Source organism: Lathamus discolor, chromosome 22, assembly GCF_037157495.1.
Source record: "Lathamus discolor isolate bLatDis1 chromosome 22, bLatDis1.hap1, whole genome shotgun sequence".
Lineage (NCBI taxonomy): Eukaryota > Metazoa > Chordata > Aves > Psittaciformes > Psittacidae > Lathamus > Lathamus discolor.
The window spans coordinates 626,932-654,170 of NC_088905.1; the positions used below are offsets into that span (position 1 = coordinate 626,932).

Sequence of the window (27,239 nt, forward strand, 5' to 3'; positions counted from 1 at the left end):
TTATGTTTCAGTATTAATAGCCAGATGTGGTACATGAGTGTTATTGTGTTCTTCGCTACCCTTCACCTCCTTGCTGAATTAAACCAGTGCACATGCTTAAAATAATTCAGTGGCATGTCATGGGCAGGTAAAAATGAATTTAAAAATAACATTTTTAACCCCACATGTGTTGTATAGAGATTTGTTGATGAGCAGCCTTGGATAGAAGGATGTATATGAATGGTCATTATCACAGGGATGGCATACAGTAACCTCCTAACAAAAATAAAGGAGTTAACATACCCGTTCCAAAGCTGCATGCAGTGCACTAATGGTCTGGAAGGCTTGCAGAGGGCATGTCACTTCTGAATGGCTGAAGTCCTTTTGCCTGGAAGAGAACTGGGAGAAAATGAGAAGGGCAGTTGCAGTCCCTATGGGGCAGAGAGTTTATTTTCAGAGGCAGGTCTCAGAGGGATGACCCCTGTTACAGCTGCATCTGAGATGCTAATCACAAATGTAAAAGCAAACGTTGCTACAAGGGTTTCTTTGGAGAGAACATATTGTTCTCAACAGCAGAAAAAGAGGCAAATATTCTGAAGAATTAGTAAAATCGTGGAATGGGATTTAGAGTGAAAGATTCTGTTTTATTTCCTGGGAATGGCTGACCTTCCTAAGTGAATTGCTGATGAGTGCTGCCACTGCTACCCCTAGGTTTCTTATTCCGGTATGAAAGAAGCCCTTTGATCGAGTCAGCTAGTCATGGTGTCCATACTAAACCCAGCCATCTGCTAAACTTTACCTGACCCTGTTACTGTTTCTTAATTACACAGCACAGCCACAAATTGCAGCCAACTTCAGCCTCACCTGTCTGAAATTACATTGATTTTTACCTATAACCCACCTGAGGCTTGTGCCAATTTTCACTTTGTCTTCAGTAGCTGCAGCTTTCAGAGGGTGCCTTTAAATCACCGTCAGTGGTCACTGCAAGCCTTATATGCCATTTAATTATGTGGCTAGGTTGGGGAAAGAGGGACTGGGGAAGATGTCACTGGAGGAAAAAAGTGACCAAAAAGTCTTCTCTTAATTTAGTTTCTTTTGCTATCTGGCAGAAAGTACCTATTTAAATTGCTTAAATGCAGTAAGTTTGCTTGTGGAGCATGATAGCACTGTCATTGGAGCAATATTACAAGACTAGAAATCCTTTCACCTCCTGAGGTCTCCAGTCTTTCTGCTTAGAGTCTCAGTGAGCAAGGTAAGGATTGGGAGCGGTGTTGTCCTTGATATTTTACACAAAGTGGAGTATAAAAGGGGGTTGTGAAACAGTCGGAGTTGTACAGAACAACTGATTATACCTGGCTATTACTGCGTATTTTTTATGTCTTCTCATTATCTCTAAAGCTGATGGAATGAAAGAAATAAAATAATTTCTAAAAGGTAATTGCATCTTGCTGAGCTGTTGGAAAGGCCACCTGATTCATTAAGTCTTAGACCACAGCATTTCAAAGCACATTAAAAAACCCCATCCACTGTTCTCAGTGAGTAAGATTCACGGGAAGATTTCTAATGTCTCTAATCTGTCCTGAGTACATCGGTGATGTGCTGGTTTGTACCCATGACTTCTAAGGCAAACAGATGTAAAGCCTTAACCAGTGCGTATTTATCCATTTTACAGTAGCTATTGTCTCTCTTAGCCCAGCATCCCCTTAGGAAACAAAGTCTCTATTTTTAATCCAGTCTGGGGAGAAATAACACCTTTTAGAACATTCACTTTTCCTTCAGGCAGAACTTCTCCCAGCAGCTCTATTCCTGACGTGCCTCTGTAATATAATGGGGAAGCAGTTTAGGCTACGTGGATTGAAAACCGAAGTGTTTAATTATTTCAGTGAAGCTTGCTAATTATAGATATTTGTGGCCTTGCTCAGTGCACAGCAGAATTCCTTTTATTAGGAGCAGCTACAACTTACACAAACTCCATTTATTTTCTCGGAGGGCTTACAGGACGTTTTCAAACAGCAATGTAGATGGTAACTGAATGTGTTAGAATACAAACGTTTAGCGGTAAATAGCCTGTTTGCTTAAATGTCATCAAAGCATTTGTTGCATCAACAAATCCTCTAGAGTTCTTGGTTTTCATGTACATTTTAATACATATAAACCAAGCATAAATTTGCAGTTTAAGACACACTCCCATAGCAGCAGGGCTCTTTTGCTCTCTAATTGTCTCTCTTATATGACAAGCGTGAAATACATAGTGCTGTCCTCAATCACAGCTTGCAGATTGTTCTGTCAATTTACTCACTTAATTTTAGTCCTTCTTATTAGTATTTAAAGAATAAAGTCTTTTTCCTTCGTCTTCACAATCTGGGGGTCAAATGCAATGTCTTTTCTAGTGCTTTACATCTGCTTGGAAAAAGCCAGGATGTAGCCTAGAGAAATATCTCTATCTTAACGGAAAATATTCTGTAAAGTAGAAATGACTTAAAGATTGTTAGTTATTAGTGATTTTGTGATTAGTGATTTAATCCTGTTGAAGAGCAGGCTCTTCTGACAACCAAGCATAGCCTGTCATCATGGGTTGGGAACCTGCACAATTAAGCTGCAGTTTGTTCCTGGGCCTGAATTTATAGGATGAAAATTAGCAGTTGATCAAATTGGATTTGTGTCCCAGGTGTAGCTGTTTGGTTTTGGGAGCTTTTTCATCAGATGATTTTCATTTCTACAAATAACTCTATCCTTTTCATAATCAAACCTCTTCATAGGTTCATTGTCATTCAAACTGTGACAGTGTTGGATTCTTTGATACCTCGGGTAAAACACGTAGCTAATATAGATGTTATGTCCATCAGTCACTCTGCCTTAAAGGGCTGGGGTATGACAAATTGCATCTCTCTGTAGTTGTTTGTTGTTCAGCATCTTGCTTTCTGCCTTGCTATGCCCTTGATTCGTATTTGTTTTGTGCATCTCTGAGTAATTGCTTTACCAGCAGTTATCTTTACAATCCATGTGACTAAAATCTGACTTTTCCTATTTTCAGTTTTCTCTGGTCCCTTACGCTTTCCTTCTCTTAGAAGTACTTGCACACATTCACTGGTATGAAACTTGGGGATGAGTGATTGGAGAATGCTCTTTTTGGCTTGTCTTTGGGGTGTTTTTTTACTTAATTTAATTCTTTGCACATAGAGCCATCAGCACGCAAGCTATCAGGGACCATGGTGGCATCTTGGGAAGTGCTCTGGATTCCCCTGTGTTGCTTGGCTGATTGCATTATCTTAGCAGTGGAGTGAGAAACAGTAGAGCACAGGCCCTTTGGGGAATCGCTGAATGCCTCCACGCCCGCTAATTTATTGTTAACAGCATATCACTGCTCAGCCTGGGTATTTGTCTATGCTAATTCTTTCAAATTAAGAATTACTATCATGGTGGTATAGCTAATAGGAGGTGCTTGAGTAGTTTTATTCTCCTCATCCCAAATCTTGCTAATCATAGTAAAGTATTGCTTGGAATTAAGAGAACTCAGTTTCTAGCTGAAAGTATGAGACTCAAAGTGCTTTTTTCTTTAGTGTATTCTTGTGTCACGCTTTGGTCTCTGCAATGAGGCTGCTCACATCCCCTCGTTCATGGCCAAATAGCTAATTTTTCCTAGCTATTCCCTTCAATGTGTTACAGATCAGAAATCTTTACAAAGGCTAAGAGACTTCCCAAGAAAGCTAAAATTGCATCTTGTGAGCATGTTCAAAGGGCTGAGTCAAGGTTTTGGGCAAGCAGTTGCTTTGAAAAGGAGTCATGGCCAGAATCTTGAATGTTCTGGTCTTACTTTTTATGACATTAAAAAGGCCCATGTATCTGGGCAGTTTTGGCTTTAAGTTATGCTATTAACTGCCTTTCACTAATATCTGTTAGCCTTCCTTCTTGCCTGACCTTGGACTGATCCAAAGAGTTAGATCCAAACAAATGTGTCCAACATGTACCTCAGGCTCCTAAGTGAAACCGCAGCTCCCCCAGGCTTAGCAGTCATCACATCATGAAATAAGGGAAACTTGTTCTGCTTTAGTGAACTTAGAAGCATGAGTGGCTGCAATCCAAGACCAAAGGCCTGTTAGATGTGACACGGGAGAACACTTCATACACGCTTCCTGCGGCTTGCAAAGAGGACTTGAACAGCAGCAATATTTGCTATTAAAATGAGCGGTCTGTAATGGTGCTATTACTGTCAAAATAGAGATATGAAGATAATTACAGTCTGTCCTCTGCCTGTAAGTGGAGCTCAGTAAAAATGATTTTGCATGTCAAGAATGAGATGAAATTAGGACCAGCACCCTGAACACAAGCAGGGCCAGGCAGAATAGATTGTTCTCCAAACCAGTTCTCTGTTGAATTTTCTGCCTGTGACAGAATCTCTGTATGAGCTCAAAGTCATTTTTTCTTCTTGTGTCTCATTTCTTGCTCTGAAACGAAGATGATTCTGTTTCACTGGACAGGATAAACTGCAGATCCAGCTTAAGCGTTATTGCAAGATTTTTCTTCTCTTTCCCCATGTTTTCAAGTAACTCTGATTGTAATGGCTACATTTGATGAAGAGATATTGTTCCCTGACAACAACTTGCATACAAACTTGTCTTTTGCTTTGAACACACTATGCAGCCTTGGACGTCCTTGTGGTAGGGAAGGTCTTTGGGGAAGAGGCTCTTAAGGTTAAATAGAAACAAGCATGGGACTAGGCATGCAAGCATAATTAAATTCAATCATCTTGCGGTTTGTCTCCTCTGCATGCAGCTCTGTATTTAAGATTAAGACATGTTTGGGTAGCATGAACCCAATTACTGCATTTTAAAACCAGCAAGAGCTGACCAGCTCCAGGTGAGCCTTGTGGGGTTTTTTCTCATCGGGGTCTAACTTCAGCTGTACAGCGTGGAGCAGTTCTACCATAGATCAAGATGCTCTGCCATCATCTGTATTTCATGGTGTCAGTACAATGACAGGCACAGTCTGCAGAGCTGTCACTTGAGCCAGGGCCGTCAGCCTGCATTCTGCAAGGTTATGCTCTGTCTAAAATTAACATTACTTTCTGTTGGTGCCCAGCACTCAGAAACTCCTTATCAACAAAAAGATCACTGCAAGGGGTTTACTCCTCATCCATCACACTGTCACTACACCACGTTCCCTGCGGCCACAGTTTCCTTTTACTTTATCCTGAGTTTTTACATGAGACCCCTTCTGTCAAGTTCCTTTTTGAACTTGTAATTCAAACCCTGTGATTCAAGCAGTAATTCGGTCAGCTCTCCAGATCTTAGAGATTTATTGGGATCCACAGCTGCTAATAAAATGTAATGGCTGGAAGTTTAAGGAGAATAGGGTTAGTGGTTGGGGGAAGATTTTTGGTTCTATGAAGCCACCAGCATATCCTTTCGCAACTCTTCTGATCTCTCACAAAACTACCATGTAAAAACCGGCAAATTTGTTAAAAACCAAAGCACAGTTGAATCGAGGTCCACATAAACCTGTGGAAAAGGAAGTTTTGCGTAAATCTGACTAAATCCACAGGCTGCATTTCAGCCACCTCCTGGTGCTATAGAGTTATATAAGGAAATTTGCAATAAATCCTTATTAATAATAGCAATTCTCTGAAGAAGCGGTTACCTTTCTCTGTGCTGTTGCACCCTGGTGCTTACTGCTGAGAAGCTGTCACACTAATCAGGATGAGCTGAGTGTGTATGGTGAATACAGCTTTGTTAAGGACTCATTGTGCAAGTATAAGGAGGGGGGAGAAAGCAACAATGGTAAAAGCAGCGAAGATATCTTGCTTTGAAGGAGAAAAACCCTATCTTCAATGCCTAGGGGGAAAATGGAGCAAGAAAAACCAGGTCACAGTAAGGATACACTGAATGAAATTTTGTAGAGCTAAAGGAAGGGCCAGGACTGATTTGTAGCTGTTACAGAGCAGGTAAAGCTGCAAAGGGAATGGGAAGGCTGACATGTCTAGCTCCAACTGTTGCCTTGATTGCCAACCAGCTTGGAGATGCATGCTCTTTCCTTGGCGAGGGTCATGTAGCTGTGAAGGGAGGCAGAAGGATGCAGCTGAGAAGTTATATATCCATCGGTTCAGGTTAACTGACAAGTGTGGCAGATACTTCCTGTACTGACAGGGCTATCTCAAAGTACCTGTGAAATATCAGGCACAGCCATCCATCTGCCTGCGGCATCAAGATGATAGATCTTTCTGAGATGGAATTGCTTGTGGTGTTATCCTGCATGACACTGTTGGCAAATATTTCCTCTCTGTGGCAGCATTTCTTCAGGCTGTAGCTCTGTAAAGACTTGTGTATTGGCTTTATGTAGGAGTTGGCTGAAACTAATGGGACTATTCGGAGCAGAAGACCCACAGAAGCTTCACAGACTAGAAACCTGCAGGTTGGCAATGATGTTTTTCCATTTCCAATTCACCAAACCATGTGGGTTTTGAAGTAATTAAGAAAATGATAGGGAAAATAACGCACAAGGGTCATTTTCCCCCTGTTAGGCTTCTTTTAACAAATATGTATTTGTTAATATTGTTAATATATGACCAAATGTGTATTTGGTGGAGCCATGCCCAAGTTTTAGCAGTATCTGTGCTGATTAACCTGACTGGTCATGTTCAGCTTCAATATTACTGTTTGCTTCTGAAAAAGGTTGTTATGCCCAAATCAGTGCTTTTGCAAACTGTCTAGAGGTTGTTAGTACTTCCTCTAGTACATAGAACCCAGCTGTACAGTTACAGATGTAAATGATGTGGCTTTATTTAGCTACTTGGTCACCATTTCGATAGGTATGAAGTGATATTATTCCTTTTTTTCCTCCTGCTGAGGATCTCCCATCATTGGCTTACTGGTGTTTGCACTGGGCAGGTTGGTTTGTACTGGACACAGGGGAACAGGAAGCATTCAAGGTAGATATTGGGTCATGTGGCTAACGCCCCATGGAAGCTTGAGGCTGAGGTGTTCTATTCCCGATCCAGCAAGGAATGCAGGTACATATTTATCTCCCTCTCAAAAGCTTTGTATCCAAGTGTTTTGCAATGGAAGCGCAGTGAAACTGAGTTACGATGTGCTGTACACAGAGTTGTAGTGGGAGGTTTAACACTCGGCATCTGCTCCGGCGTGAAGGGCTGCAGCAGCACACCGGGGTGGGTTTTGTTTGTGGGAAGTTCACCAGACTAATAGTAAAAACTTAGAGGAAAACTCAAAGCGGAGCTGCCACCGAGAGTAAGGTAACTCCTGGGGTTGTGGGGTGGGGGGGAAGGCTGTCTTCTGACTTTATTATTGCTATCGATCACATTTATGAAGATGATATGAAGTTGCAAACTGCTCTAATACCAAAAAGAAAGGCAGTTAGAGCAATGCAAAGTGGTCCATCACATAGTGGATCTGACAACTTTATTGCTGCAATGGACTAATATTGCAGTGGGGGAATACAGTACCCATAAGTTATTTTGAACCAAAATGGTGTAGCCAACATGTTACAATATGAAATTTATGTTTTATGAGCGTCAATAATTATAGTGAGTGGTTACCTAAATGTAGAGGCAAAGGGAATGAAATGAGATGTCACAGCCAGAGCAACTCCTCTCTGTTCCATCTCTTACAACCGTTTTGTGCATCTGTTAGCACTTGAGCTCAGAGGGACTAATCCAGTTGATGCTGGATTATCTTTAGATGATGCTCTATTATCTTTAGGGACTTCTGGATTAAGACCAGGTTTATTAAAACTCAGTCTGGGCCCAGTTGGCAGTTTGGAAGGTGAAAGCATCTTGTTTCCATGAGTGTCTTAAACATAACTTGTCTAGGATGCCTGTCACATATTCAGCGTTCCTCCAGGTTTGGGGACTCTGCTGGTATATTGGTAGGTCAAAAGATGTACAATATGGAAGTGCACTTTCAGATGTGTCTTTAAGGATCTGGTTTTCAGCTGAAGAGAATGCTTGATGTATTTTTGTATTTTTATTCTCTTGAAATGCCTTTATCTGGGACATTTAAGCCTAAATGTGTGGAATAGGCTTTGCTCATATAAAAAGAGAGGAGCTCTGGACGTACAGGCTCAGGTCCTGACTCTGGCTTCACCTAAGTTGTAAAATCTAGACTGTGTCTCTGTCTGCAAAGTCTGTATATTAATACCTCCTCATTCAAAAGGTATATTATGAAACCAGTGATGGTTTTGAAATCCTTCACTGGAAAATGTGCTATTGAAAGGGCTGATGGAAAATGGAAACATATCAGACATTCCCTAATTTTTTTCAAAACGTGCTTTGCAGAATATAACCTAGAGGCTAACTCACCATGAAATGTATTATTCACTTAAATACTGCATTCCTATATTGTGCTCCAACTGAACAATGCCTCCTCCTGCTTGCTATCAGAAGGAACAGTCTGCTGCAACTACTCCATAACTGTTCTACTAATGTATACTTTATTAAACTCCTGCTGTTTTCGTGACTGGTTGAGCTACTAAAAATAGTCTGATTAATAAAATGGATGTCAATTGTAGCCATCTTTATGTATTTTTCCCATGGAATTAGATAGTACTAAACAGTAATTTGTTTTTTCGCTTTCTTTTAGTGTTAAGCAATGCCTGTGATTGTCTGCAGTGGTGCTAGTGGGTTGCTAGTAGGAATCTGCATTCAATTCAGGTTGGCAGTGATGAGCATTCAGGTGTTAACTGGTCTGTTGTGTCATGGCAACCATGGAACAAATTATGATGCCACAAGCCCAAGTGAGCTGAGTCTGGATGAAGGCCCTTTTCTTAGATTTTAACCTTAGAAAGTCTGACAATAAACGAATGGTTGGGGAGCCCTCATTAAAATCACATCTGCATAATTGCATGCTGTGTATTCTAAATTCCCTTTGTAGTTTCAGATGGATACAGTACAGGTTTGTATGTCCTTTGGTTGTTTTCAAATCACAGCAATTATGACAGGGTTTCTCTGGCTGTTTTCAGGCTGCAAAGACACTTGAACAGAGCTCTGGTTAAAGTTGTTATGCAGATGTAAAGCAGCGTTTCATTCTTCATTTGTGTCACATATTCAGATGTTAATGGTGTATTGTTTGGAAACTACTATTTTGTCACAGAATATCAGTGAAAAACTCTTTACTAAACAGTTCAATGTCATGATATGCTACACGTTACAATACCTGTGCATGGCATTTGAGACTCTTATGCAGTCACTTTAGGGTTTTGGAAGGAGAAATGTGAATTGTAACAGGATGGGCTTGCATGGGGGCTCTCCTGTACTCTGTACAGGCATAGCCTGGTACTGGGGGTCCTGAGGGAAGCGTAGCCTTTGCAGGTTAGCTGATCACCACCCACAGGGCTTTGCAAGGTGGATGTTGAGGGTGGCAGAGCACTGGAACAGGCTGCCCAGGGAAGTCGTGGAGCCTCCCTTTCTGAAGACATTCCAAACCCTGAATGTGCTCCTGTGTGACCTGCTCTAGGTGGCCCTGCCTTGGCAGGGGGCTGGACTTGATCACCTCCAGAGGCCTTCCAGCCCGAATGATTCTGTGAGATGCTGAAGGAATAAAGGTGTGCGAGCTCCAGGCACGGGGTTCGGAGAGCAGAGCTCTGGGTTTGCCAGCACCGAGATGCTCTGTGGTGAGTTCACCCACTCTGACCGAGCCAAAGCTGGCAGCATCTTCCTGCCTCAGTCCTGCCTGCGCAGCTCTCGTCCCACCACACGGGGGCGCTGGCAGATACAGAGGCAGGAGGTGGGCCCTGAGCCAGCGGCTCCGCAGCTGTGTGCAGGCAGGGTCTGCAGGGATGCTGCCCCGAGGTTGGGATGCGGCCAAGGGAGCAATCTGGCGTCCGGAGCCCTCCGTTTAGGTGTGTGGTGGCATGTTTTGGATCATTGGCTGTAACGGTGCAGGCGCCCGTGTGTCATCCCGAAGCTGCGGTTGATTTTAGTGCAGCTGTAATTGAGTTCGAACAATACATTTTGTTTGGACACTTCATCAGGGGCTGCAGGAGGTGGAAACTTAAAACAGGGGAGACTGAGATGAGCTCTTAGGCAGAAGCTCTCCCCTGTGAGGGTGCTGAGGCGCTGGCACAGGGTGCCCAGAGGAGCTGTGGCTGCCCCATCCCTGGCAGTGCTCAAGGCCAGGTTGGACACAGGGGCTTGGAGCAAGCTGCTCCAGTGGAAGGGGTCCCTGCCCGTGGCAGGGGTTGGAACTGGGTGAGCTTTAAGCTGCCTTCAACCCAAACCATCCTATGTGTCTGTGATTATGCTTACTGAAACAACTTGCTAAATCCATTGAAATAACGCTATTGGCTTCACTGGGATTACTCCCCAGGATTAATTTGTGTTTTTCTCCAGTGGTATGCAGCAGGCATTCACTGCTCTGAAAAACCATGGAGTAGATGCCACACAATCCCTCTGCTTTCTCATGTGAATGGCATCTTTCTGCTTAAAAAAAGCAGCAGGCTGTGAGGTGCTGCTCTGAAGCATGGCATTCACTTCTGTCTTCCCACATGTTTGATGAAAAAGGTCAGCAGAACACTGAAGAGATGAAGGTTTTTTCTCTGCGAGCATCCATCACTTGAAATGGGCATGCAAGTTGACATCAAGTAGGGTTTGACATTGCTTTATTCATGCTCTCTGCAACATAGAGACCATGAGGATCCCGGCTGTATTCAAACCAGCTTCCTTGCTCAGAGGAAGCTTCTATTGCTCAGAAGTACCAATAACTTAAAAGCCACGTCAATAATTCTCCAAGTGGAAGCTGGGCTCTGATCTGACCAAGCTACAAACATGAAACTAAAATCTCCGAGGTTTTAGAACTTGCTGCTTCCAGTGGAATCTCTCCCTGTCAAGCTGGAGGGCACACGTATGGCTCTTTGTGCTGTACTTTAGAGTATTTTAGCTTTCTAATGTGTTCTTCTGCACAGAGGCTGAGGAACAGGGCAGGCAAAGAAGGGAGCCTCCTGGGTTGCCTAATTTCAGCAAGTACAGTAAAGGGTTTTGCAGGAGTCTCCTTGGAATATGCAATAACTGAAAAGTGTTTTCCTTTAATGGGACTGCATTGACCCTGTGGATCTCTGCCATTCTTTTAATTGCATTTCCTTTTCAGCGTGAGTAATCAATATCAGTAAGTGGTATTTTCTCTCCCAAACAACAAAAATCCTGAGCTAGATTTGAGGCTAAATTGTCATGCAGAAAAGCTCTGCAAATAAGGGGTTTGGAAACAGTCTAATACACATGTGTCAGACATACACAGTGCATTTAAAGTGCAGACAATCGAGGCTGGTCTGTCGTGCATGCAACAGAAAAGGCTGATGAGTGCAGTCAAATACAAGGCTCAGCAAAGAGTTTTCCTCTGGCTAGGAGTTACGTTCTACTTGATACTTCTAATCTGTTCTTCAAATGCAGGGTTGAAGCCCGCTCATCAGTTGCTGATATGCTTAATTCACTTGAAGTGCCCACAGGTATATTGTACTTCATACTGGCTTTTGACATCTTGGATTTTAATGAAGCTTACCCTGTAGGAAATAAGATGCTAACAACTAGGCTTACCTCAGTAACACAACATGATGCCTAGAATGAAATCTGTTGTCTGTGCCCCTTCCAAAGCCTGTGCTTTTTAGTGTATAATGTCTCCAGAGGGACCAGGCTGTGTGCAACATCCAAACCTGCCATGAGAAGAACAAGGCATGCTTAATTTCTAGCTTACTATTCCTGCAGCTTCATCAGGGTGGGAGCATTTGTGTGGTTATTCCATCATGTTGGGGAGAGACCCAGAAATGAGCACAGTTTATTTTAGAGTAGGGAGGGGAAAAAGTGCTGAAGGTTTTGGGAATACAGAGGAAGTTCTTGCTTTAATGGAAGAATGCCTTTGAGAGTGCAGGGGTCTTGTTTGACTTGTCAGCACCGCCCTGTTTGGCACTATCCTAGAGTCAAGAACAGCATATAGTGAGGTTTTCACCCACTTGCCCATGCTTAGCACTGGAATCCGGTAATAGGGAACATTGTTTGGCAACTTGGCATAATGGAAGGAGTCTTTGATACCTTTTAGACTCAAAGCACAGGCACTTGGTGAAAACCTTATGGGGAAATAACTTACTGTGCATCAACTGATACGTGGCTTCATGATGCCATTCATGTGAAGGGCAGTGTCATTCTGGGTGATTTAGTCCTCTTTTAGTGGTGGTGAAATCAGTTTGCATCACCTCATGTTTGCCATGGGAAGCATCTGGTGCTGTGGCCTGGACAGGAGTATTTCAGTGCTCTGAAGTGACCCTGTCCAGTGTCAAAGCTGTGGTCTGCACACAGAATTCCTTCCTGCCAAGTGGTGAGTGGTTGTCAGGCACTGCTTTAACTGAAGGAGCCAGCCTTTTTTAGGGCTGGTCACTGAACATACAGAAACCCAGCTGCAGAATCGCTAGCCTTAAAGAGCTCTAACAGGCAATGTTGTGAATGCCCCATCCCTGGCAGTGTTCAAGGCTAGGTTTGGGTGCTTGGAGCAAGCTGCTCCAGTGGAAGGGGTCCCTGCCTGTGGGCTTGGAACTGGATGAGCTTTAAGGTCCCTTCCAACACAAAGCAGTTTGTGGTTTTATCAATGTACAAAAATAAAAGATGAGAAGGGAGAGGGACTAAAAGGAAGCCCAAAGAAACAGCGAGACAGCTCTGACTAGTGTGAGAGGGACTGACTTCAGCACAGCTTTCTAAAAAGAGCTGAGGAGGAAGAGTTTTGTGTCAGACTCTGGTATTGGAGCTCCTGCTCGCTGCAGTGACATTGCTTTGTCGCAATCTGTCCTGTCATGTCCTGGAGCAGGGAAGCTGGTTAAGGAATAGTTCATTTGCATGGGGTTTGCGATGTTTGCCCCTTTCAATCCAAATATATTTGCTTCTTTTTGTTTTTGAAAAAGCTTTGAAAAAGCAATAGCACAAAATGCAGTGGCAGTGAGGAATGACTATAGCTAGGCTTGAATAAAACTGCAGTGGGATTATACGGCTTTCTTCATTTGCATTATGGGAGAAGAGCAGTCTTCTCTTCCAGGAGCATAGCTAAATCACAGGTGGCCTCCAAACAGTTTTCAGCTTTGCCAAATATGTATCAGAAACGGTATTTAAATATTTTCCTTGCCTCCATTCTCCATCTGCAGTGTCTGCTAATGCTGCCTTGCAACACAGAGATGTTGGAAACATGAGTACATGAATATTTTATGGTAGGGAGTGTTCAGATTTGGTGCGAGACCAGGGCAGCAATGCTGGTACCTAAGCTACTGAGGAGGATAAAATGACCCTTTCAAGACCAGTCAGAAAGACAGAGCTTTAACAGTTAAGCTTCTCAGTGCTGCTGTGATGGAGGAAAGAAGGAATGTGGCTATGGGGTGACTTTTGTTTTATCCTTCCTCCCCATTAGCTCAAGCTTGGCTTTAATTGCCAACCAAACTACAGCTCTTTTGCAAACTACTAGCAGAAACAGTGGGGATATGCAGGTTTGTAACACCTATATACTGCTCTGACGGGCTCACTGGAGCTGACTGTATTCGCTGGAGACCTTGCACTTCATGCAGGACATCTGAAAGGAAAACCATTTACAAAAGCTGCGTCTGCCAGTTTAAATAGCATCCTCAAAAGACACAACCGCTCCAGTGAAGACTGAACTGCATTGCTTCTCTGCCCTCTTGAACTTGTTTTTCTGATGCTGAACTACTTTGTCTTTCATTTCTCTGACCTGAACCGCTCAGGTCACAGATGTTTGGAAAGTGATGAACAGAAGTTGCCCAAATGCACACTCCTATTTCCAACACCATACAGTGTGACAAGCTGATTTAGATGTCCAGGTCAAACAATTCTTTTCAGTTGACTGCATCAACCATCCTGGGTGCAGTTGTTATCTTCTGTATTAAGGCTCTGTCTTGCAAGGTGCTTTTTGTTATTTTGACTGGGCTGGAGGGTGCAGATAGGACGTTGCTTCACCAGCCTATGACTAATGTGTGTCAGACTTTTGTTGTCACAATGGGACACCAAGGTCCTGGCTTCCCCCTGCCTTGCCCAGACCCTTTTGACGCAGTGTGGTTAATACAGCCCAGATGTGATATAATGTGTCCAGGAAGCAAGACTCCTGGACAAATCACTTCATGTAGGTGCTTCTGGAGAGCAGAGTCGGAAAATGCTTTGGCAGCTTAAAAAAGGGGAAAAAATAGACAAAGAACTAAATATAAATCTCTCTCTTTTTTTTTTTTTTTTTTTTTAAGGAGAGCAGAGTAAGGGATCAGATTCCTTCTGGACTTAAAATGATTGAATCAGTGCAGCCTGGTATTGACCATACACCTGAATTCTAAATAGCTATAGTACCAGCTTTACGAGGAAAAACAGTTGCTATGTTTACCCTAGTACTTCAATATAAACAGCATCCAGTAGCTTCTATGCAAGAACAGTTAGCAAATTTAATGGACTTTGTGTTTATTATTCCTGTTTGGACTCATGAAAGGTCCTGGAAGGATGATTTTATTGCCTTTGCTCCTGGCTGCTACTGTTGGGAGCCCTAGGTCATAGTCTCCATCATTAAAAAGGGGATATCTAGATCTTTCTTGTAGCCTCTCATAGGCCATTTCTTCTTTTTAAGGGATGCAGATCTGGGAATAGACATTGGGTTTGAACCCCGGGTTACTTCTTTGGCTGTAAGCCCATCCTTGTAATAGGTACTGGAAATTCCTGTGTAGGTCCTCCTGCTGCTCCCAGGTCTGTGTGATCTTTATAACCAACTGAACACAGCAGATGTGTATGGCAACAGTCTTGCTGGCTGCCTCCCTGAGCGTGTGCTTTGCTGGCTTCTTCTGAAACAAACAAGCATACAGTGAACAAAAAGCAACATTCAGACCTCTTGAACGCTGGGAAACTTGTTTTAAAATCACATTAACAGGTTTAGACTTAATGAAGAGATGCAGTTTCTGCTGCCTCTCAGTCACGATCGGTCTTCAGTATCCTCCTGGCTTTTCTGGTTCATTTCCCTCCTAACTGGGGAAATGAAGGGGTTGCTGGTTTTGCTTCATGTGCTGTGTATAGTCTTGCTGGTCATGTAAGCCTGTGAAGAAGCAATAGGGTCTTTACATTGCAGTATTGGTCTGAGTCTGGAGAGACAGACTTTTTATTTCCTGGTTTAACCCATTGGGACTTTGGCTCTGTCTTTCCTCAGCTCTGTAGAGAAGGGATCCAGCAAAGTCTCCCTCACCTGAATCATAACGCAAAGTCGATCTAATACTGGTCCTGATTCTGTAAACCTTTCTGTGGTTACCTGTTTGTGTCCTTAACTTGAGCGCTCTCCTTTCCTTCAGATGTAATCTTTGGCATGTGCGTGTTGCCTTCGTTTCTCAGCCTCAGCTTCTGATCAAGCCTTGGCTATTAGCACCTCTCATGCAGATGGTGTTAGAAAGTTAAATTACATTTTTCCATGACTGCATTGGCAATTGCTAAATTTGAATCTAGAATTAAGTACTGTTCAATTCCCGAAGCTCTTCACAGTCTGTTAGGCTCTGCAGTGTTAATATTCATTCATTAAATAGTATCTTCTTGAATAATGGTTTCTAAAAAGGTCATTGACAACCCACCTTTGTGCATTTGCACTAATGGTAAAGTCACCTAGGATGCTCCAGGTTTCCACTAGCTTTCATCATTTCCTTTCTATCATATCTACAGTTACAAGATATAATCCAGAGCACTGTAAGACCTTTGAGTGATGGTTTGCCATTAAAGCATGTTTTATCCAGGCTGTGCTGAAAGCAATAATGCAGTGTTGTGTTCACCTCAAGCATGCCATAAATACTGCGGTGTAATTTTCACATGGAGTCTTCGATATATACAATGCCAGTTCAGATAAACTGTATCACGGTACAGATAAGCTATATTGCAGCAATTGCTCTCCAAAATTTTCAAGTGGTGATATTTTGGGGGCTCCCATGAAACAACAGAATGTGCTGTCTCCTCCTTAAAGGACTAAGCTTGGTTAAAGGAAAGGACTGTAATGTAACATGCAAAACCAGCTTGGGAGGACAAGAAACTTTTCCTAACCTCTGTTTTTGTACAAAGCAAGGGATTTTGGTTAAATTGGCCAGCTCTCCTCCTCTCTGTCTTTGGAGAGCTCAGCAGCTGTGTGGGTAGATGGCTGGTAAATAGGGAAAATGCCAGCAGATGGGCACTAATGAAGGCATGGACTTGGTCCTGGGTTGTTCTGGGAGGAATGAGATCACTGGGGTACTCTGGAGAGCTTCTCTGAGAGCCTATCATTAACTCATTCTTTCGCTTTACATCTGACTCAATTAGTGAAGTTAAAATGCCATTTTCTGGGTCAATGGCATGAGCTGCAAGGATTTCGGTATCCCAGAGGGGGGGTGAACACACGTGTGCCTGAACTGTGAGGAAATGTTAATTAATATATATATATCTATGTAATTAAAATAAACCAGAGCTCTACAATGCTAGAAATGGTACAAAAGAGTGACTGTCCCTGATACTGTAGTTTCTGAAAGTGAGCAAAACTGGACTGTATGTGGAAGAAATAAAGTATTACAATCACCATTGTAGATGAGGATGGAAAAAATGGATTTAGGGCCCAGGTGCTCAATCCTCACCAGCTCTCATTAAGAATTTCATGTGATGTGTTAATAAAATTTGGGCTCTTAATACGAAATTGCTGGCCAATTCCTCTTTAGCTTCTGTATTTGACAAAATTTATGTGTGTAATTTCACCATTTTCCTTGAAAATTAATTCCCTGAAAGGAAAAAGCATAGGAAAAAAGAAAATTGAATAATAGCTTATAATGGAAGTTAAGAAAGAGGTGGGGAGGAATAGGAAAAACTAGGTTACAAAATGGAAAGTGTTATGTATAAAAACGGATTTAAAAGTCATTAGAGTAGATGGAATCTCTTTAGCAGTGTGCCTTTATTAAAGCTTGTAAAGTGATTTGAGCTTACTTGGGGGATGGAGCTCTGAAAGTGAAACGTGTCATTGCATAGTGGAATTAAATCCCCTTTTCTTTTTCAGACTCTGGAACTCACACGCAGTGGTGAGGCTTTTTCATCCCAGCTGCTTAAATGTCAAGAATTAGTTCTTATCTGAGCAACCCGTTTATCAGACAAATCCAGAAGTTCAAAGGAAAATAACTAAAGGCAAAAGGAAGAGTTGAAACAGGCTCACAAATACATTTCTGTCATGGTTTTATTCTCTGGAAATAAGTAGTACCACTGTTCTCTGCTATGCATAAATAAAAAGTCAGGCATGCCCTGGAGCAAGCAGTTTAACACCATCCTGAATACTTTGACCAGCAGCCAGATGACAGACTCCGAATCTGTTACAGGTCTGTGCAGTTCCAGAGCCCAGACTCCCATCCATCCTGCTCCCTGTGTTGTGTAACCTTGCTTCACAGAGGGGCTGAAATGAGGACCAAAATTCCACGTTAATTTCCATTTTTCTCCGCTTTTTCCCCCCCAAAACCCCACAACTGAGCAGAAGTTATCAAGTCTTTCTTGATTCTAACTCTCAGTTTGCTGTCGATGTGTCTTGGACATTTCATTTTCTCTTCAGGTTAGATATAGACTGCTTGAGACCTGATTGTACGTGTTCTGTTCCTCCCCTGCAGTACTTCGTGACAGAAAGCTGCTGTGGTGAACTCTGATCTTTGTGCTTCCTGAAAGCTGACAGCAGTGCCTGGGAAATGGCATGTTTCAGGGGAAAGTAGAGCGTGAGGTAGGAAAGGCTGCCGTAAAGAAAAGCACCCCAGAAACCCAGGGGGTGTGGGTGGTCAGGAGTAGAACTGATGCTGCAACAGCGAGAAAATGTGAGTGCAGAAACCTTCTAAGACCATGGGGATGTGCAGGGAGATCTTGGTTTGCAGATAGGAAAGAATAAACCCGTCGTTATAACTCTTAGCAAAAGAAAGGATGTCTGCAGAGGAAGGAAAAAATGCCTGAAATAGGGCGCTAGAATCACTAGAAACCAAAGAACCCCTCTGCCCATGTGTGGTGCTCAAAAAGGGCTAGTGAAGCACCCGAGTACCTTGCCTGTGTGGTGGGAATAGCTCTTCCACTCTGCACGGGGTTTAGACAGGATGCCTGCTTGCATCTGATGTACTCTACATAATCTTACAGTTATTTCTTAAGGGAAAGACGTTTTTAGATACTCAGTACTGTGGTAATTTAGCCCTAAAACAATAAGCACATATATATGGCAGTTCAGTTATTGAAATTATCAATTCCCACCCCTGCACATAACAGATATACAATCTAAGAGACACTAATAGGAAGAAAGTAGCTTTGTGTGCAAGAACAGGAAATTCACCTTATGCTTCTAAGAGAATTCACTTCAGTTCTGTAGTGGCTCCATGCTGTGTTCTGTGTGAATTTGAGGACATGGGAAGTTTATGGCTGACCCATACCAAGTATTCTTTTTACAATGAATAATGCTTTTTTTTTCACCCAAGACTAAACTGAGCACTGGGGTTGAGAGTGTTTGTGTTGTCTTTAAGAATTCCAAAGGCAGATTTTCTTTTTAAGGTTAGAATATATCAAATACTACCCTTTTTTTTGGTGCAGTTTTTCATGTTGTTGGAGGGAGAGCAAAGAAAACAGCCTTGGGGTCTGTGGTATGCAGGGTGCTGGAAAACTCACCAGTTTATATTCATCTTAGTAGGTGTCTCAACTGGTTTATACAGTACAAGTTTCCTAATTGTGTTGGGTTCTGAGGTTCTAAAGTGAAAATGGGGCACTGCCACCTAAATGGCAGCAGTCGTACGCAGGTGGAAGATGGGTCGAAATGGGTGAGTATTCACTGCTGCAGTGTTATAAATGCTGTAAATGACAAGACTAATTGCAGTCTTAATTAGGGTGGTGTAATTCTGGAAAAATAGATTAAGGCATTAGACAAATGGAACAGCTATTAAATGAGTGAGATAACAATCAGGCTATCAGTTCGTATCTCTCTGTTTATGCATGTACACTGAAGGCATCTGTAGCTTTAAACCACTAGATTTGGCTGCTAGTTTATTCCATATATATATGTATATATTTAAAAACAGGCTATGAAATGTAAGCAATAAACTTCAAGTGGCTGTCACTGGTGAATGGGCAGTATTATCTCTTAGCACCCAGGCATGGAGCAATGGTAATATATTTCCCAATCAAACACACACATTGTAAATTCATTGCCATGTTAAGTACAGTAACTGCTCTATAGCTACATTCCTTTTCCCCTCTGAGCTTGGTCCCACATCACAAAATAAATCCGTGTTTTGGCCAAAGTGTAAGTCCCATGGCATGCCTGCAATATTCCTGCCAGTGTTGCTCTAATAGCACTGGGGCACTCTGTCATTGGGATCGTCGTTTGGATAATCCATGGTTGTAATACATCATTTATGTGCTATTGTTTTGATAATGTATGAAAGCAATGCATCATTACAGGACTACCAGCAAAAACATCCCAGAGGCTGTCATGCTTTGTAGAGGGGAGTGGGGGGGAATAAATAATCTTATAATGTGGAAGAGAGATTAGTTATTTATGGCAGCTGAAACTGAGGGGTTTAGAAGGGAAGTAGAGTGAGGAGAAAATATGATACAGGGGTGTTTTGATTTCCAGAGGTACCTAAATCAATAGGAGATGCAGGTGTTTATTAAATCCTAAAATTGGGAAAGGGAATATCTGCATTTTCAGGTGCATGCTTTAAGCCTAATACCCTTTCCCCTCCTCTTTATAACTGCTAAAAGAGTGATTAAGGCATTAATTGGAGCCAGGAGACATGAGCTCAGTGCTGGGCTCTGCTAACTAATGCCTTTACCCTGTCAGTTCATACATACCGAATAGACACTCATGTGCCTGTGCTGTTTTGTGCCCACCACTAATGTAATTGTTAGACTTAGATGGGTAATTATTAAAATTACAGTATTAATAGAGGGGCCTTTTATTTAATACTGTACATTCACATACTGGAAGGCTACCATAAAGAAACTCAAGGCTAAAGCCCCAGTGGAGTCTGACACTTAAATAACACATGGTTCAGGCATCTGGAGTCACTGTCAGGCTCTCTGCGATTAAGTTCTTTATTGAAGCTCAGCATCAGCCCTGTAAGCGAAGATGACTTGCTATGATTATCAGAATAACTTGGCACAACAGGCTCTTTTTGTTCTCTGAGTAGAAACAGTGTGTGCAAAGATGGGCTGCCTCTGGATAGCTCAGCAGTTACTCTCTTTTTAGAGAAAGCTGTGTGATTTCATGTAGCTTCTTTCATATTTTAGATCTCTTGTTGCTCTTCAGCTCAGTACCAACAGTGTGGCTGGTCTGGTAACAGCTACTCGTGTTGCCTGAGTTACTACCCCAAAGCATCCAGGTATAGGAGGCTTTATGCAGTCCTTGTGAGCAGTCCTATCTGTTCGCAGATAAGGCAAACCGAGGGACAGAGGAAGTGCAAACATTTGTGATTACTGCAGATTAATAAGAAACTAATAAATAAAAATACATCGAATGGACTCTGTCATGGCTCTTGGGCTGACAGGGATTGCATTTTAGCATCACAGACTGGGGCCTCATGAGGACCGTCTCATCATTCTTTTTCTGCTTGCCAAAATTGTACCTCATTTCTCTTCTTTCCAACAGGCTCTAAAGTCTCACTCTGCTCTTTTTATTCTGAACCAGAAAGTAAAAAAGCCTTTCAGGCTCAGACTCTCTCCATTTCAGGTGATTACAAAGCCGATTGTCCCCAGATCTCTTTTCAGCCTGCCTCACGAGTCCTGGTTTCTATTTCCAGCTTTTGATCACTAATTCTTTCTGTGGTGAAATGCCGGTCTGTGTTGCAGCCCGTCTGATTAATAGCGTTTGCACTAATCAAAAACCCCAGTACCTAGTGATAAGATACAGACATCATTATGTGATGGGCAATACCTTCAATGCAGGCTTAGACATCTGGGATTGGTTTTTCCAGGAGAAAAGCTGGCCAGAGAAGTGTCTGGAAAATTATTAGGGCACTTTGTGCTTCAATTTGGATAGCCCTCTGAGGCTTAATCTTACTTTTGGGGTCAAGAAACTTCTCTTTATGGTTAAACAGGCTTTAAGGCTTGGAAGTTAGCTTTTGTACTTGTTCTGTTTAACTGATGTGCTGCCTAAAGTTAGGTCAGAACCTAACTTTGGTTTGGCCTGATAGAAAAAATGGGGAAAATGAAAATGAAGAATGAATGTACATTTGGCACAAGGTTTCCATAGAGCTCTGCTCTGCTTCACAATTGGAATAGAAAAGTGGAGACTGTTGATAAAGAGCTGCGAAAACTCTCATATGAACTGTGGGTATGGTGCATCGAAAAGTTTGGACGTGGATGATGTTTGTTTGAGTAAGGGTTTTGTTTGGTTTGGTTTTAAATTTAGGAAGTGAGCAGATTTGGGGTTTTCCTTCAGGTCTTTAATTCTGTCGTTGTCCCAGGAGTTCTGAGTGCTAGGTTGGGTAGGAAAGACTTGTTGGCAAAAAGGAAAGCTGTTTCTTCTGATCTACATTGCCCTGGTTGCACTGCGAGTCACCATCTGCACAGGGTTCATGTTCTCCAGCTGCTGTGGAGCGTGGCCACGTGGGTTTTCGTGCTTCACTGGCATAAGAATATTCACACAAAAATCATTGTATTTCCATTGTAGATTCCGAATGGGCTCGGCTAATTCCTGGGGCAAAGATTGCAGTTCAGTACCTTGTGCTGTGCCTGAAGGGGCGTTCCTTCTCCCATTGGAGCTCTGGGGGTGCTGCTGTGATGCAAAAACATATTCTCTCTGATTGTTTCCTCTCTGTCCTCACCCTCCTTCGTCTGCTTGTTGATCTCATCTCACCTGCTGTGTCCCTTTGTATTCCTTGTTTTCTCTTTTCTCTTCAAACACTATGAACATGAAAGCAATCTAAGCTAATCCTCACCCTGCAGTACACCCTCAGAACAAACCCCATTTGGAGCAAGCAAAGCAGTCCCTTCCTGAATGTTATCTCAGGGCTTCAGTCACTCAGTTTGGCTCCTGGATGTGATGCCAGTTCAGGTTTTGGCAGCTCAGCTAGTAGAGATTTCTGCTTACGATGATCCCTGCAAGGAAGCAATGGCTGGCACATAGGCATGCAGAACAGGAATAATTTGTCTGGCATCCATCTCTTCCCAGTACGTTTGGTGACACCAGCAGTCCTCATGGGTCCTGGAGGATGTTAATACTAGAAGATGCTGACTTATAAGCATAAGTGCAAATTTTGGAGGCTGTTCAGTGATTGTGGCGTAATTATCCTGTGGATATGCGATATGAATGCACAAATAAAACTAAGGTATGTGGAGTGATAAAGGTGATAGCTCAGTCTTTGACTCTGCAGTACTTAATGTCTCTCTGCATTGCTTACAAAGGAAAATGAAGCTGTTTGGGGCTTCTGGGGTTTGTGTTTTCTTTTCTTCTTAAAAACAAAAGCGTGATGAAAGACTTCAGTAGCTTTTGATCAAAACGTTAAACTGAGCTACAATCAAGCTCTTCTAGTTGCATTCATCTGGAATAATATTTGCCGTTGCTAACTGCGTGCAATGAAATTTTGCCCCCGCTCCCTGCATTAGACTGAGTTGCACTTGTTTTTCATAGGGTTATATAGAGCAAAGGAAAATAAGCTGCTGGTTCATGGCTATGACCCATACATGGTAAATGATTGTGGAAGGGACAGCAGTAGCCAGTGTGGTTTGTGTGTTAGAGGAGTTGTCTGGCTACAGGCAAATGGCCATTGCACCAGTCGGTGTTTGTCCTTCTGGCCCTTGCTTTCTTCATTCTTGGTAAAATTGGAGCCTGTGTGCGTGGCTGTCATCTTGTGTGCACCAAGCTGAGCTTTCTCACAATAGCACTTTGTATCTTGGTTTGTGGGGAGTGAGTTGTAGTCTCTTCTCATTTGTAGAATATGAAATAAAGCCCATAAGGCAGCCATGTAACAGCTGGACCTCCCACATAGCGCAGGTCAGAAGATGACAGCTATTAACTTCATACTGCATGTGTTAATCACCATCCACACAATGTGTTTAATTCCCTTTTCATAGATGTTATTGTTTCGAATAGCGCACAAGTTTATTTTTGTCACCTAGAATGGAGTTATTTTTATCCTGCTTAAATGCATTTAGGCAAAGATGTGGCAAGCCATCGTCTTCAGATACACTAATGCTAAACTTGCTGATACATAATGGTGCCAGAAACGCCAAAGGTAAAGAAGTGGAGTAACATACCTTTTGGTGAGGGGACCCTATGGCAGACACATACAATGAAGCTGCCTTTATTCTCTCCCTTTCAGGAAATTCAGATCCTGTCAGAAAACATCATTCTCTTCTAAGTTTGATTCTTTTTTAAGTGATACCATTCAAAATCAGAAGCAATGCAATTTAAATGAGTATGGTTACAAATCTGTTGAATTGATGAAAAAGCCCACTGAAGTGGGGAGCAGGGTTGTTTGCATCCCAGCAAATGGCCTGGCACCTACTCTAAGTGCATTTTATTCCTTGGCAAGTAATAACAGTTCTAATTTTCTGCTACTTCTAAATGACTTTATATTGATGATCCAGCTCTCAGCTTTTTCATACTAATGAGCAACAGTTTTATCATTCATGAAGAAAGCATGGGTGAGCACCTCTCTACTTGTAATTAGAAGTAGAAAAAGAGGGGTAAATTTAAGCAAGGGTGTATGTTTTCTAACATCGATGTATAAAGGGTTGAATCATGCAAAAGGTGTAAGATAGGAAATACATTTTGGCATTTTCAACACTTACAGAATCATAGAATAGTCAGGGTTGGAAAGGACCTTAAAATCATCCAGTTCCAACCCCCTGCCATGGGCAGGGACACCTCCCACTAAACCAGGGCACCCAAGGCTCTGTCCAACCTGGCCTTGAACACTGCCAGGGATGGAGTATTCACAAGCTCCCTGGGCAACCGATTCCAGTGCCTCAGCACCCTTACGGTAAAGAACTTCTTCCTTAGATCCAATCTAAGCTTCCACTTAGTTTGATTGTCCCTTTGGTGTTTTCTGACAGACTCTGGTGGAAATCAAGTCAATGTAGAAAAGGTTCTGTCCAAGTGCCGCAATGTTTGGAGCTTTCCCATAGAAATACAACAGCTTCGTGATTCCATTAAAAATCCAGGTTAACTCACCTATTAGTGCTTGAATTTTATACTTTGCTCTAAATCCCACCTATCTAGAAAATCCAAGGGGTCTTTCTTTGACTTTCTGCACACATTGTATTTATTCTGGTGCCATGTCATTAAACTTATATATCTTCTCATGGTAGCTGGTTTAGCTTGTTCCTGAAGTGCAGGGCCCCTGTATTCACAGTTCATAAAGCATCCTTCCAGGTAGTCTAGGCAGAAAATCTCAATTGTCATATCCCATGTTAAGAAAAAGGGAAGAAGGGTGGGAATCTGCATGTCCCCGGAGTTGAAAGCCTCAATCCACTAAATAAAACTGGTCATGGATTTAAGGCAACCATCAGGAGTTGGAGAGCAAAACATTCCATCCTCTGCTCAGCCACAGTACCCAGTGTGACTCCAGACAAGGTTTTACCTTCTGAATTTCTGTTCCTCCATATCAATGTAGTTTTCCCCAGTGCAGGATTAGTGTCACGTTAGTTTGTTAATGTCCATGAGATGCTCAGCCTCATGAGTTCCGAGCACAACAGTGCAGCACAAAAACCAGATGGCAGCAATGAAGGGAGAGACTCAGCAGTATTATTCTATTTAATTTCAAAGCAATTTTAATGACATAGGCTGGGTACCACTAACAAATGCTTCCAGAAGAAGTGGTACACTGCTTCACAGTGCTTACAGCACCAGGTTGCCTGGATTCTAGTTATTTGGTAGGAATTACAGTTGCCTTTTTGAGGTAAGCTTTGGGTTTGTAAGTCCGAAAGATGTGTCATGTGAATGCTTTAGTGCCTTTGATTAGTCCTGCTCCCACAAGAGAAAGGGCTTGCCAGCAGATTGTCCTGTGACTTGTAATGAAATTGCACTGTTGGCTATTTTGTCAGGGGTTAGAAGGGAAGTTGTCCCTGAAACATTGCTAATTCAATACATTTACATGAAGTGTTAAACCAGTTTGGTTTTTTCTTGACAATTACTTGTTTTAAGCAATTCATTATATGTTACCCAAAGGCCTTTTATCCAGGTTGATGACCCCAGGAGTTAAGGGCTGGGTAAAAGCTGAGGGATCATTTTCATTGCACAGACCTTGTAGCCAGGTCCTTTTAGGCAAATACACCATTATTTTAAGTTGGGGTTTTGACCCCAGAGTTCATACGTCATAGTCCTAATGCGCTTGAATATCCCTATCGCACAAATGCTGCTGATTTGTTTTGTTTGAGGAGCAATGGGGCAAGTGTGTTCTATCGTGTTTAAGCACCACTCCTCCAAAATCCAGAATACCTGGGTGTACGCTTCAGACTTTGGAGAGGAATTTCTCCAAACAGAATATGATCATTGCAGTTTACACACATTGTAGATGTGGTCAGGAACAGTAGTACCATGTGTGTTATTAGGTGGTGCCTCTCTTGGAAGGACTGTCCTCATTGTGAGAAAGCCCTGGATGAAAGCTGAATAAACTCACATGTTCGGTTGTGAGCTGCCTGGTAGAGGTACACACTGACCCCTTGTTCAGTCAGGTATGTCTCCAGAGATGTTTTCCATGCTTTGGGAAGGGTGAGGTGTTCAGTTAAAGGGAAGACAGATGTATACTACAAGAAAGGGGGATATTATCACTGGTTCCAAGTGATGGGTTCAATATTTAGCTTTAGTTTTGCTTGAATTCTTAATAGGTATCTGCCAGAATCTTGGCTGGGTTCCACTGAAAAGCAGAGCCTTACTGAATTCATCTCTCCAAGCTCCCATGCTGTGTGTCTGTCAGGTTTGAAAATAGTCCCATGTTGTTTTGCAGGGAACCTAACACTTGGTGTAGTTGATGGAGCTAATGCTGTGACACCATGCTGTTGTAATCTGCCACACGCAGCGTTCTGCAAATCAGCACGTTTAGCAGCTCCCTTCTTCCATCTTGCACTGAGCTGGGTCCAGAAAGAGCAAGACACCCCAAGTAAATGTGCTCTCAAAAGCCTGCTGTTTCTGTGAAAGCCGAACCAACTGTGCAAGGAGCAAATGCAGGAACCTTTTTGGGTGAGCTTTGATTTGTATCATTCACATAGCTCTTGGAATCATAGAATGGTTTGGGTTGGAAAGGACCTCAAGGTCATCTAGTTCCAACCCCCTGCTATGGGCAGGGACACCTTCCACTAGAGCAGGTGGCTCTAAGTCCCGTCCAACCTGGCCTTGAGCACTTCCAGGGATGAGGCAGCCACAACTTCCTTGGGCAGCCTGTGTCAGAACCTCACCATCCTCATAGTAAATAATTTCTTCCTTATATATAACCTAAATCTCCCTGTTTAAATCTGAAGTATAGTGAACAGCTTGCTTATGGTCTATACCTGCCTTCTTTTGATAGCCACAGAATCCCTTTCATTGCAGTACCGGAGTACTGGATTAGTGGAATTGTTCTTCCCATCTCTTAGCTGAAGTTCAGTCATCCCAAAGGGAGACTGAGGTGTCCAAGAGTTAGAGAAAATCCATGTCTTTTAGGCATGGAGGGAAAAGGGGTTTTGTCATGGGGAAATCTGAGCCAGCTCCTGAAAAATCAGACAAGATGTGCACTGAACTGAGGCAGGATGTTTCAGTGAAACGTGAATGTTAATTTCAAGTGAGTAGAGGGTCAAGGACTCAGGATTCAAGTAAAAAAGGCAAATAAACTGTGGCATCGTGATTTCTTCTTCCATTAAGAAAACATTCCTTTAAATATGGGGGTTCTTTAAGGACTGCGTTTGTTGCTTGAATGAACCTTTTTACTTTAATATACAGTATGAATGGTTTTATTATCATGCATGTTTCTGATGTGTAATTAAGCACCTTTAAAAAAACTGCTCACAATTAAAGTGAATAGTTTTAATTTCAGTAAGCTTTTGATGCTTTATTCATGGACACTATTAAAAAGTACCTATATAAGGCCAGAGTCAAAAGGATAGATGAGGAATAGCAGTCAGAGGTGCCAGTTCTCCCGGGAGAAGAGATTCAGCGATTTCCAAGAGTTACTTCAAAAGCAGCAAAATATGTGTATGTTAATATAATTTCAGATCATTATCTTCCATTAGCTAATTTGGGGCTCAGTGATTAGATGACTGAATACTCAAAACCCCTGCACAGATTTTATGCGGGCCAGCCTTATCAACAAATTATTTTTAT

The 27,239-nt window shown here is 42.4% G+C and overlaps 1 long non-coding RNA gene across 1 annotated transcript; it reads left to right on the forward strand.

Annotated features, from left to right (window-relative positions):
- Positions 1-1,020: 1,020 nt before the first annotated feature.
- On the forward strand, positions 1,021-26,117 carry LOC136003608 (uncharacterized). Its single transcript, XR_010608161.1, has 3 exons — positions 1,021-1,231; positions 25,496-25,618; positions 25,891-26,117. It is a non-coding gene; the product is annotated as an uncharacterized LOC136003608 (long non-coding RNA).
- The last annotated feature ends 1,122 nt before the right edge of the window (positions 26,118-27,239 follow it).